Source organism: Carassius carassius, chromosome 6, assembly GCF_963082965.1.
Source record: "Carassius carassius chromosome 6, fCarCar2.1, whole genome shotgun sequence".
Lineage (NCBI taxonomy): Eukaryota > Metazoa > Chordata > Actinopteri > Cypriniformes > Cyprinidae > Carassius > Carassius carassius.
In genome coordinates this window covers 30,606,324-30,621,201 of record NC_081760.1, presented here as the reverse complement: position 1 = coordinate 30,621,201, position 14,878 = coordinate 30,606,324, and positions in this window count along the sequence as shown.

Below are 14,878 nucleotides of genomic sequence, written 5' to 3'. Positions count from 1 at the left end.
TAATGTACTGTTTCAATAGCACTTCAGGGGGAGATGCCCAGTCCTGATGTTATTTAACCTTAAAGGAACACTCCACCGTTTTTTGAAATAGGGGTTATTCACCGTCTCCCCTAGATTTAGATAGGTGTGCAAAAGCATTTTTGTCTCAGTGCATGCATTAACTTAGTCTGGCAAAGCTGCCGCTAGCTTAGCTTAGCATAGTGAATGGAATCCTATGTTGCCAGATAGAATGTCGAGAATAAAAGTGAACCAAAAAAAAAAAAAAAAAACTTACGAAATTACTTCTTGTGGGCTGCATATTCCCAACGAGTACAAATAGCAATGCAGATTAAGACTAGGCGATTTCCTAGGCAGATTTTGACTTGGGACTATATTGGGGGGAAGCACGGGCGAAGCACTGCTACTTGGGCGCATGCATGATATCTCTGCGCCCAAGTAGCAGTGCTTCGCCTGTTAGAGAGTTAAGTTTTTTTTTTTTTTGGTTCACTTTTATTCTCGACATGCTAACCGGAAAGATAGGATTCCATTCACTATGCTAAGCTAAGCTAGTGGCAGCTTTGCCAGACTAAGTTAATGCATGCACTGAGGCAAAAATGCTTTTGCACACCTATCTAAATCTAGGGGAGACGGTGAATAACCCCTATTTCAAAAAAACGGTGGAGTGTTCCTTTAAGACAAAGTAATGAATATGTCATCAGACTGTGACTTTAGCAATCTTTGCATTTAGACAAGATAAAACTTTAGTCATGAAAGTAACAGGGGCTATGACTGTGTTTAAAGAAATAGTTCACCCAAAACTTACTGCCAGCATTTATCTAAACAACTGCAGTAAATTGAGTCCAGCTTCACTTTCAAAAAGGACAACAAATGTCTATAAAATGTCTATATAATGAAGATTTGTCCATCTTTGATACAGATTTCAGATTAAAAACAGTCCCCTCTTTCCACACCTGTGTTCCCATGGTCATCTGCTGCAGATCACCACAAGCACAGGTTTTTCTATAACCTGAAATCACAAAAGAAATAAATATTTTAAAATACTTTTTACATTTAGGGTACCATGAATAACCCTTGCATAGTGCACATTTAAAGTGTAATGGATTAGTTTAAGCATTCTTTAAAATTTCCAAACTCATTATGGAGGAAACACTTAACCTGTTAATTATGATTGATATTAAAGTGTTAGTTCACCCAAAAATGAAAATTCTGTCATTAATTACTCTCCCTCATGTTGTTCCAACCCCGTAAGACTTTCGTTCATCTTCGGGACACAAACTAAGATATTTTTGATTAAATCTGAGAGCTTTCTGTCCCTCCATAGATCACCTAGAAGCCTATGGAGGAGTGACACAGCTCTCAAATTTCATCAAAAATATCTTCATTTGTGTTCCGAAGATGAACAAAAGTCTTACGGGGTTGGAACAACATGAGGGTGAGAAATTACTGACAGAATTTTCAGTTTTGGATGAACTAACCCTTTAAGGTTTGAACATGCAATACATAAACTGCGATCTGATTTTCAAATAGAATGTTGAAAGTGACATTTTGATGAATTTATATGATTTTATTTTTCTAAAATAAAATGTTTACTGTACTCTTATGATATAAGTATGATATAAATAATGTAATAATCTGACCTGGAGTAATTCAATTTGCCAAGTAGCAAATTTTCTAAAACAGTCCCCTCTTTCCATACACACCTGGGTTGCCATTGTCATCTGCTGTAGATCCACAAGCACAAGCTTTTCCACATAACCTGAAATCACAAAATCAAATAAATATTTAAAAATACTTTACATTTAGGGGGTTAGGGCTACCCCTAACCATGAATAACCCTTGCACAGTGCACATTTAAAGTGTAATGGATTAGTTTAAGCATTCTTTAAAATGTTCCAACTCATAATGGAGGAAACACTTATTAACCTGTTATTACTGTATGATTGATATATTAAGGTTTGAACATGCAATACAGACACTGCGATCTGATTTTCATATAGAATGTCGAAAGTGACATTTTGGTGAAATTATGATTTTATTTTTCTAAAATAAAATGTTTACTGTACTCTTATGATAGGAAATAACATAATTATTTGACCTGATGCCAGTCACCCTGTTCAATAGAAAATTAACCTACTAACGTTACATGACAAAAACTATGACGAAAATTACTCAACGAAATTAACGCTGGAACGATATGAAACCTGATCAGGAAAGGCTAATAGTAACGTTGCATTTTTTGGCTGCTATGTTATTTTAGGTAAATGTATAGGAAGCAACGTTATATACTTGATTTAGCTGCATCATATACCTAGGGGTGTAACGATCCATCGATCTGGATCAATGCATACTTTTTATATTGAAATGAGAACACTCTTACCTTCATTCGAAACGTGGAAGAAAACATTATATTCCTTTTTCCAAAATGCCAATGCAGATCCATGATAATGATGGCTCACCTTAAAACAATGAATTGAAAACACCCGCGCTAACCCGCTGAGAAGACATCTCTGGCAACCGTTTGTCATTTTTCAAACTTGTTCTGTTACGACACATTAGACTTGGTGGTCGTTGTGGGCGGGACTAAGAGGACACGGCGGCAAATTTGAATCTGCGTCGCGCGCGCAGGCACACACACACACACACACACACACACACACATACACACACAAACAACAATATGCATCTGAATAAAGTGTGCTGTTGAATAAAAGTTTGAATGTTAAATAGTTTTATGGAGTTGAAATTATAATAATGTTATTTTCATTATTCTGTGGAAATATTTTGATCTTTGTCAAAATGCAGAAATCATTCTCTGAATAGGCAACAAAAGTTACAATCTCACACACACACACACACACATGTATGTATATGTATATATATGAATGACACATTGCTGGTAAATGGTAAATGGTAAAAAAGACAATGTGTATGTTCATTTGTATATGTACCTGCCTAATTTGGCTCTCATGCATTTGTTGGTGTTTTTCTGTGCACTTGTAAAACGTATCTGCAAAATTCCACAAGGAAAGTTTCTGTTGGTGCTTCTCCCAACAGGTATGACTGTGTTGGCCCCATACTTCACTACCATATCCACCCTATTTTTCAACACGGAAGAAGCTTTTCATACGAGATATTTTCATGTATGACAGTATGAGACTTCAGTTTCATTAGTCACTAGGTAGAACAGCTTGAAAAATAACAAGGGTGTAGTAAACAGTAAATTACTTGTGCTATATGATTATCATGTGTTTATGATTATGATAATATTAAATGAATATGGTAACAAATATTAGTAATAAACTGTTTTTCTTCAGATGTATTGATGACACCCAGAAGTCTCACACAAGTTCAAAAATGGCTGCACCCATTGTTATGTCAGAAATAAGATGATAACACAATGGGCTGGATGACATGTAATATTTTTACGTTAACAATAGAAGTGTTTGCTACTAGGTTATTGCTAAGCATTTAATAGTGGTTCAGATGTTAATTGGTGATTGCTCTGTGATTTCAAGTGGTTGCCAATAGCAAGGATGGTGAATGTGATTTCACCAAGTAGAACTTGTTCCTGGATCAACTTCCTTGTTTGTCCTGGAACAACATTCCAATCAACTAAACAGATTTTAGGGATAAATTTAAAATTAATATCAAGTATTAAGACTATGGGTTAAGACTATGTTTTTATGACAGGAATGTTGTTCCAGGATCACCAAAGGTGATGATCTACTGTAGGTACACGTCTTACTTTGCAAAATCACCTCAACCATCACAGGAGATACCATAACAACTATTTTCTCTCTCTCTCTTTAATGTTTTTTTTTTCCTCAGAGCACAATGTCCCTTTGATAAACACTATCACAGCTGTGGCAATGTCACTGTATTAAATAATTTAACTATTTATGAAAATGAATTGTAAACACAAAATGCTATTTTTACAGGGTACCGTGACTCTAGTTGCAGCTCCAAAAACTAAATAAATTCATAAAGTCAAGTTGTATACAAGCAGCACAAAATAAAAAATAAGTGGATTCGATTAAGTCATGTTTTAGCAGTATTGCGACAGGAGCAAAACTCTAATTTATGTTTAAATGCAGACGCAATATATTTTATATATAATTACGTTTGCTTGTACTTCGCCACCTATTCGGTAAAGGAACATCAACGAACAACAACGCAACGCGGGCCCGCTCAGTCACAGTCACACTTGGCCAACAGGTGAGCATGAGCAAACATCTTTTTCTCGACCTTAGGCATTTCATGTGCAATTGTATGTTTGGTTACATATATACAATATTCAAGTAATTTCACTGTCTCTCCTATGTGCGCTGAAGTTTGATTGATAAAGTTAGCAAACAGGCTAAACTTTACTTTTTGCATATAAAACTGCACAGTTGCGTCAGGGTTAACTTATCTGTATGAAAATTACATGCGGCACTTGTTCTGAATGTAATAAATACATGCTTTGGTAACAATATATTGCTAGATTTTCTGTGTGGTTGTAATAGGCTACTCCTGAAGAGAAGTGTTAAGTTTTAAAGAACTGCGCTGATGCGATGGCTTTATTATCCGTGTATTGATCATGGATGGATAATAAAAAATATACACAGAACAAAAATACAGTACATTACAATCTTAATACATTCACAATTCCTTTTGCATAGTGATGAGTGATTTAACATATACAACCACACTCAAGGTAATCCAATAACCACTTATAACCTCTTATTTTCACACTCGCTACACCTCGTGCTTAACGTTACTTGCTTCGGTCCACGTGCGGCAACTGCGCATTCTAAATCTACATATTAGCACTGGAAATTGACTTGTTAAGAAAAAGGGAATAAAGTTCTCTACAGTATACACGCTATTCTGTGTTAAAATTTATAATAATTCTTTTAAATGTTTTATAGCTCACAGTTTAGTTTGTAATATGAAATGGCTAATGTCTTTACATGCCGTTTCTGTGGCCTTTCGCTAAAATCTGTAAAAGGTTATGTAGATCATCAAGTACTACATAGACATGAGGCTAATGGCCAATATCCATGTTGTGTGACTGACTGCAAACGAGTTTTTGTTAAGTACAGTGCTCTAAAAACACATTTTCATCGACACCACAAAAACCCAACTGTGACAACTGGAAATTATACAAGTAACGTTAGTCAAGGACCATATACATGTGAGAACACAAGTTGTCAGAAGCAGTGCACAGATCTCAAAAATTTGCTTGCACATCTCAGGTCACATCTTTCCAAAAGTGAGTTGGTAAAGTGTCCATTTGCTAGCTGTGGCAAACTATTTAAGCTACGGTCATCATTTACTTCACATATATCCAGGATCCATAAAAATGCGATTGCAGGGCAATTATCCGCTACATGCTCTGCAGATTTGGTGCATACTGAGCCAGCTTTTGATGCAATTGAAAGTGATACAGGTGAAAATGCATGTGAGGATATGCCAAGTGATACTGATATGAGAGCCATCTACACAAAAAATATCTGTATGTTTTACATGAAACTGCAGGCAAAGCACCTCATTCCTTCATCCACCATACAGATGATTGTTGAAGAGATAAATGGCTTACATGATATTTGCAGTCAGCACACAACAAAACAATTTAAAGAAAAACTTAAAGGGATTACAAATATTTCTGATTCTGATGTAGAAGCAGCTTTGAATGGTGTGACAGATTTGCATTCTTCATGCAGCTTTCCTCTCTCCACAGAATATTCCAGGAAGCAGTTTTTTCAAAAGAACTTCTCCTATGTGCACCCACAACCTATTTACCTAGGGACAGATGATAAAAGAAGAGACAGGTATGCACAGTACATCCCTCTCAAAGAAACTTTGAATGCAATATTAAAAGATCCTGTGGTTTGGCAGGAATGCGTGAAGACTCAAAATGTCCCTCCTACAGGGGTATTAACTGATGTGTGTGATGGATCAGTGTTTCATACCAATGCTTTGTGTATGCAGTCAGGTATAAGTTTAAAGCTTATTTTGTACCAGGATGCTTTTGAGGTAGTCAACCCTCTCGGCTCGGCAAAGAAAAAGCACAAGATAGTGGGAGTGTACTTTACACTTGCCAACTTTGAGCCGTTCTATCGGTCAAGTGTTGATCACCTGCAGCTGTTGCTTTTGTGCACGGAGCAAGATTTTAAATACTTTGGGCATGATAAATTGTTTTCAAGAATGCTGTCAGACATTAAACAGCTAGAAGACAATGGTCTAGTCACGTCTTCAGGTCATATTGTACGGGCAACTGTCTTGTGCATTGCTGGTGACAATTTAGGATCCCACTGTATTGGTGGTTATACTGAAAATTTCAGTACTTCCTCTCACTGTTGTAGGTTCTGTTTGGTACACAGAGAGGAAATTGGTAATGTGACAGTCAGATTTCCAGTGAGGACAGTTGAAAATTACAAAGAGGCAGTGCAGCTACTACAAGACAGTGAAGAAACAGTTGTAAATGGAGTGAAGTTTGACTCACTTTTCAATACTCTTCAGTATTTTCATGTTTGTCAGCCTGGCCTTCCACCCTGCATAGGCCATGACTTATTTGAAGGAGTAGTTGCCTATGACCTTTCTATTTGCCTGCAGTACTTTGTGAAAGTGAAGAAATGGATGACTTACCAGCAACTCAACCGGCAAATCAAACAATTCAAGTACATGGGTTCTGATGCTAGTTCAGTTCCTTCAGAAGTCAGTGAACGTGGAATTAAGATTGGTGGGCAGGCAGCTGAGAATTGGTGTTTGCTGCGACTCCTCCCCATCATTATTGGGGACAGAATCAAAGACACCCAGGACCAGGTATGGCAGTTAGTGATAATGCTAAAGGAAGTAGTGGAGTTAGTCTGTTCCCCCAAGATATCTGCTGCCCAAGTTAGTTTCCTTCAGGTCCACATTCAAGAATATCTTGAAACAAGGAAGCATCTATTTCCCTCTGAAAAACTGAAACCAAAGCATCACTATCTCCTACACTATCCATGGTTGATCATGAGGTTTGGCCCACTCATTCGCTTGTGGACAATGAGGTTTGAGAGCAAACACTCATACTTTAAACAATGTGTGAGGAGGACACAAAACTTCAAAAATGTTTGCAAGAGTCTGGCAAACAATCATCAGCTCCTTCAATCCTACATGAACTCCAGCTCCTTCTTTCCTCCAGCTTTGCACGTGAAAGACTCCTCCCCTTACCATGCTGAGCTGTACAGCAGTAAAGTACGCAATACTGTTGAGGCAAGCTTGGTCACACCTGACTTGGTGTCCACAGAAGTGACCTTTAAGGGAACTCTCTATAGAAAGGGTTTCTTTCTATGCCTTAATAATGATGAGTCTGTGGAATTTGGACAAATTGAGCTTGTTCTTATGAAAGAAAACAAAGATGTCTATTTTCTTGTGACACCACACTCATCATCTTACATGCCGGAGTTTGGGCTCTATAAAGTTGGAGAAGCTGCAAGGGATATGCTTTGCATTCATGCTGATCATTGTCTAGATTTTTACCCACTTGCTGCATACAGTCTGTTTGCGATGAAAGTAATATCCCTGAAGCATAGTGTTTTAGATCTGTAGCTATGTTTCCATTTCACTGATCATTTATTTCCCCTGTTTAGCCATGGATGACATAGCCACACTTATTAAAGAAGCACTTCCAATGTATAGCACACCGGCTACAATGCAACCCATTTTGGATGCCCTTTGGATGACTTTGATCTTTTTAAGTGAATGTGTCTCTGTGCTTTTTAGGTGTCCTCTCTGCTCAGAGCGATATAGCTCCAAGCCACTCAAACATGGAAGGTGATTTCCCTAAACGTTCCACAGTCTCACCCCAAAATCTTGTAACACCACCACGGATCAGTCCAACAAGCCCATGCACACCCTTTACTTCTCAAAGCTCACTTGCAAGCTTCATCTCCTCTCCATCTGATACTGACAGCACTACTTCCTCTACACAACTGGGCAGTGACTGGCACTACAATTTTGAAGTCCCTTGGAACATGCTGCCAGCTGTTTTAAGGAAAAAAATTGAAAATCAGGAGCGACCAACAGCCAGGGAAAGGAGGGAAATGATTCGCATTATTGCCGCTGAAATTCTTGCCCTTTGCAAAAAACCATCAAAGAAGCACCTAAATGAAGTTGCACGGAAGATGGTCCTAGCATATCCAATGTCTTTAAAAGACATGATCGAAGATGAAGTCGTTGGAAGTGGGCATGATTCTTTAACGAAACAACTTCAGAGCAGAGTTGATAACTACAGAAGAAATGAGATGCTGGGTAAGCACAATAGCACTCTAGATGACAGCAGCCCTGTTCCAGAAAAAAAGATGCAACGCAAAGACTCTTATGGCTGTATTCTTTGGGAGTCTCGGCCTGTGAATGTGGAAGCACAGATGATGAAGAAAAAAGAGATGCAAGAAATGTTCATGGTAAATGACAGGAATACAAGAAAAATAGAACAGTTAATGTCAGATACCTTCGTGTCGCAGAGAAATGACATACAGTCTGGTAAGGACACACAGGTCATTAAAGAAGAATGGCCCTATCTATTTTCACTTGTTGGCCTGAAGGAACACTTCAAACTTTTAACTGGTGTCCACATCAATGAGGCATTTGAGGAGGCCATGGCAACTAAATTTGCTAGAGTTCTTGACTACTTCCAATCTCTTCCACTTGAGAAGTCAAACATAGCTTCAAAACAGAGAGAAGAAATCCAAGCTGGTGGTGGACCCTCTGGAGCAGTGTTGATGCTACTTTTACACTTTAAAGATGATCATGCAAGAATGTTCCACATGGTCGACAAAACTTGCATTGCAGATGAGGTTCAGACAGAACACCTGCCACCCACACCATGCATTATTGTATGTGGTAAGTGAGAGGCAACAGAATTTTTGTGTGCTAAAATCAAGTAGTGACTTTTAAATTGATGGATTTTCCTGTATGACTCTGATAATATTATTATTTTAATTTTTTTCACAGGAGAGAGTCCAATGTCTGCAGCAGCTTTCATGGTGGCAGCGGACCAGGTGGTGATAATGGAAAACATGACAAGCTTCACAGATGCACTGGTCTGCATGTTTGTGTGTTACTACATCTTTAACATGCACTATCCAACAGCACTTGGGGGCACACTCGAGTTTCTTCAAAGGTAAATGTAATTTAATTATCTTCTGATTGGGATTTTTTTTTTTTTATTCTTGAGAGTAGTATCTTGTATTTGTCTCTGTATTTTTGATTTCAAGCATAGGCGTTGGAAGCAAAGAAAATGTGGGTGGGTCCTCCCCCAGAAAAATGTGACTCGACTAGATGCCATTTCCTGTATTCTGGTGCATTTTAATTAAATAATTATGGGACAATCCACAATCCGTTATTATCCTGCTTATATATTCTAATTTGCCAGCATTGACAACTTAAATCTGTTATTGTTGTTTGCAGCTCAATAGTTGACCGGAAAGGTACAACTGACGGTTATTTTCGTCAGGGCTCGCTAAATCATTCTGCCCGCTTTGAATCCGACACAGGGATAAAGTATTGCGAGATTACATTTATTTGAATGAACGAATTATAGCATTTATTTGAATTAATGAGAAAGAGAGAGAGAGATTCGTACCAGCATCTGTTCAGCTTCTCACTCTATTAACAACGAAGCTGTGAGTTGAATTACTTCAAAATAGCGATGTAACCCCCTCGTTGCTAAGAAATATAATGCAGCGATTCAGTAGCAAAGCTATTTTATTACTTAAAGTTGTAGGGCAGCGTTGATAAGCTTCTGTGTGCGTGCCGCGCGATCTCCGCTCTTAGTGACATTTGTGTTAGCGTGCTTCAATGCACAGCAAGGAAGTCAAGGCTGTAACTAAAACGCGGAATGGAAATTAATTTATTAGGCATTCCTCAAGTGGAATGGATTAGACTGAAGGCACTCTTACAAGTGAACAGACATGCGCTGAATTAGAGATGGTAAAAGTGAGTGGGTCCAATATCATTGGTCTTAAAAAGTGGGTGGTCCTTGTCCCACCCATATACAATGGTTCTGGCATCCATGAGTTAAACTGATTGTTGAAGGGATAGAACTTAAATCTCATATTAGCCAATATACCATAGACCACCAGTAGTTCTAAAGAGAGGAGAAAAGAGGAGAGGAAAAGAGAACAGGAAGAGAATTTAAATTTAAAAACCAACAAACTTAAGAACATATACAAATTAAAAAAAATAAAGAAAAACAAAATAACAAAAACTACTAGGGTACAAGAACCTGTTGTCTTTAACACAACAGTAACTATCTTATCAAGTCAGTAAACCCTCCCACCCAATCCACACACACACACACACACACACACACAAACTTTCACAAATGAGGAGAGGAGACGAGAGATGCTTGATGTAGTTAACTTTGTAGTTATTTTTTTACAACAGGCCAGATACTTTTAAATAAGTAATATCACCTCTACTAGGTGTTTAGAGCATTTTGGATATCTCAGTCTCTCATAGACCATATTTGATTTTCTCATTCTGCACAGTTTCAGTCTCTCTTGTGCATATGCTGAGTCTGTCTCGACATTTCTCGCAAATAAACATTCCTTTCTATTCCTCAAATACCTTTTTAAGTTAGAAATATTTAAAGTTACATAAGTACAGACACAGTGTTGCCCCTAAATTCTCAGTAAAGTCAAAATTGTTGACATCAAGGAGATAGAAACAGCATAGAAGAACTACAAACAAGGGCTATAGTAGAGAAGTGACTCTTATGGTGCCCTCTTTGAGACAACAATTCTAACATTCATCCATACACTTCATGTGGGTACATTGATATTGATTAGATTGGTGTGTTATTGTGAGTTGATGTTTTGTTGATATGTAACAGGTGTTTGTTTTTTATTCCACTCATTTACCAACAGGTGCATATTTAAGATCAATCCTGACAAGGGTTCCAAAGTTGAACGTCTGGAAAAGAAGAAGAGCAATGCAGTGAACCCAAAAGTCCTGACGCTTATTACTCGCATTTCGGAGTTTGAGTGGAGTTCTTAATGAGTAAGTTGCTTATTGTCACTTTGCATGAATTAATGCTCTTAAGCCCAAAGTACATACTTTGTTGAAAAGCAAACACTTAGTGTACAATGTACAGCATGAGTGACGCAAATCATCATCAACAGGTTACGCAGCCAAAATAACGAGTAAAATGAACATACGTCTAGAATGACGAAAACAAACATATAAAAACAAAACAACGCAGTACAAAGTAATCGTTGGTTATTTACGTCATCGTCACTGAAAAATTACATTGTGTGGAGAATGCTGCTTACTGGCTGAACTGAAAGCCTCTTAGGCCGCATTTACACTGCATGGTTAAAGTGACCCAATTCCGTTTTTTTTCCTCCCATGTGGCACAGTTCGGGTATGACCGGCGAACGTGTAAGCAGGAAAAAAGCACATGATCGGTTTCAGGCCTCACTCATATGTGGAAATAAATCTGATATGAATTGGATACGCGCATTTGCACCTGCCATGTATGCGGACAGATCAGATATTCCCGTCAATGCGAGTCGTACGTCATTGAAAAAGTGACTTTTTTGAAACCGATCGAGGTACAGATACATCTATAACAACTAGCAGAGTATTAATTTCGTTCATTTGTGTAAAATAAAAGGTGATCTGGCGCTGAAATGTGTTGCTTTTGAAATCATGCTGAGTGCTCGTTGTTGCTTTTGTCAGTGACGGCGGCTCGTGCACAGACACGCGCTTCAGTCCCGTTGTGGAGACTCTATTCGTTCCAGTGAAACCACAAAATAAAATGCACATAAAAATGTCCCTGCCCTTGATATACAATCACTGATGAACGCATTTGGTTTTAATGAGTAAAAAAACTATACGAGGGTGGAATCAAACCCAGAATCTCTGACGTGTTTAACAAAAGTTCTACCACCTATTATTCCTCTCGCACGCATTCAGCGGCTCTGTGTACAGAATCACTGTCATGAAGAATTTGTACTAAATAATTATTCTGATGCAAGAATGAAACTTGCATTTAAAATAGTTTATATGAATGTCATGTTAATACATTAAACTCTAAGTACTATTGAAATTGATTTTGTAAAATAAAACTATTTTCTGTTCGTTTCGCCAAGTGTAGTGTAAATGAAGATATCGGATATGAGTCACTTTTAAAAGATGATGTAAGAGGGTCGTCAAAAAAATCGGAATTGGCCATCAAGACCTGCAGTGTAAATGCGGCCTTACATACTATGCATGTAAACATGAACACTTTGTCTTAAAGGGTTAGTTCACCCAAAAACTAAACTTCTGTCATTAATTACTCTCCCTATCTTCAGAACACAAATAAAGATATTTTTAACTCTTTCCCCACCAGCGTTTTGAAAAAAAAAAAAGTAGCCAGCCACCGCCAGGGTTTTTGACGATTTTCACTAAACTTTGATGGCCTGCAGACTATTTTGTTCTATGAATATATGAACATACTATAAATCAAAATAAAGATCTGAGCCTCTGCTTTAAAAAAAAATAAAAAAACGTTTTATTTTATCTTCACTTGTTCTTATTTTATCACCACTCTCCTAACTAATTCCCGTTTGTGCTGATCGCGTCTACGTTTGCAGACGCTTGTTTCTATGATCCGGAAGTCTCATACTCTTTCAGAACATGCGCAAGGGCTTTCCTTACCGTATGCCACCTGAAACCTGGAAAATTCTGTGTTTGGCAGTGAAAGAGTTAATGAAATCCGTGAGCTTTCTGTCCCTCCATTGACAGCCTAAGTAACTGAAACTTTCAAGACTCAGAAATGTAGTAAATACATCATTAAAGTAGATCATGTGACTCCAGTGCTTCAATCTTCATTTTTTTAAGCAAAAAATGAAAACAGCAAAAATAACGACTTTATTCAACCATTTCTTCACTTCCGACTTTATGGCAAGCGCTTTTAACATGTAATCATTCACAGGATATGAATTATTGATTTATTGATTATTGATTTTAGAAATGATTGATTTCTGCATGTAAGGGGGAGTAAATTAAGCTAAGCTATTGTGCATGTGTCAAACCTGTCTGCACACACAGTCAAATGGAGTATACTTTGGTACAGGGTTCGACTGGACGCATACGCTGAGCCTTCACGTCAAACTTTACTATACTTTGGGCTTCAGACATTGCTTATTTCAGTAAGATTGAACCTAGTCTTGTAAGGCAGATGTTTTAGCTTGTACATATTGCTAATCTTTCTAATAAACCGTCTGTACTTCTCATCTCCTGACTCCTGTACTGGATGCCATTTTTTTCTCACAAGTTGTTATGTTTTCTAGAGACCCAAGGAGGATTATGTGCATGGGAGCGGCAGTTGGCCTGTCTGAGAAAACCTCTGGAATCTCAAGTCTCACAGACATATAAAAAGTCCACTGGCACTGTTCTTCATTATCTTCTAGTCATCTATCACATATTTTCCTTCTGACCTCTTCCTCACACACAGTTTGTAATGTTAAAGGAGAACTTCAACATTTACCTCTGTTGTTTGTAAATTTATAGTGCTGTCAGTACAGAGAACAACGAAAACAATCAGTGTTGCCTACACCGTGTTATCCTCTTTTTAAAATTTGCACCCACTTGACTAAAATGGGGCAAGTTTTAAAGCTGCTTTTAGCCTCTTAACATCCTCGATGTGTCATTACAAGTGCCCAGACATGTGAAGTGATTCCTTCAGAGTGAACACGGTGAATCTGACTGCAGTAGATGTGAAAGATATGCATAAAAGTGATGTTAATTCAGCCAGCGCACATACCTCTGTTTACTTATTGTTTTCCGGTGAAGTCCACAGTAATCGATTGTCGAACTCATACAATCCAATATTCCAAAACGTATTTTTATTTTTTTCTACAAAAAACTATTTGCCGTGTTTATAATAACCATTTTAATAAAAAAAAGATATAATAATCACGGCAAAAAAATTTTTTTGGGGGAAAAATAAAAATACGTTTTGGAATATTGGATCATATGAGTCTGACATCGACTACTGTGGGCTTCACCGGAAAACAGGAAGTAAACAGAGGTATGTGCACTGGCTGAATCAGTTTTATGCATATCTTTCACATCTACTGCAGTCAGATTCACCGTGTTCACTCTGAAGGAATCACTTCACATGTCTGGGCACTTGTAATGACACATCGAGGATGTTAAGAGGCTAAAAGCAGCTTTACAACTTGCCCCATTTAAGTCAACAGGGTGCAAATTTTAAAAAGAGGATAACACGGTGTAGGCAACACCGATTTCTTTCGTTGTTCTTAGTACTGACAGCACTACAAATTTACAAACAACAGAGGTAAATGTTAAAATTGACCGGAGTTCTCCTTTAACATTCCAAGGTTTTAGAATTCTACATTACATGTTAGCACAGTAAACAAGAGATGATCTGTTCAAAAATGTTACCATCACATTTGATGCTGGCGTAATACAATGTTTTTGTAATAATGAATAAAATATGTTATAAATATGGAGTTTCTGATTCTAATTTCTGAAAAATTGTAATGCAGGTTTGTTGATATTGTAGGCATTAAAATCACTGAAGGAACCATGGACCACAAAAAGTTAAGCTTGAATTTTGATCCAGGAGACATGGGCATTTCTTTCCTGCCAGGGCATGGTAAAACCCTAAATAGACCACATTTTAATTTTTAATGATAATTATAAATATAGCTGCAAGCAGTGTAAAGCATTTTAATTCCGCTATAATGTACTTAATCAAAATGAAGTAATTTTACATTAATTTCTGTCTTGAAAATAAAACTCTGGAAAATAATCTATAAAACATTAACAGTTATTTTATGTAAAACTACATTTTTAATCTGTAAAAATAGTATGAATTACCTTTAAAAAACATAATTTT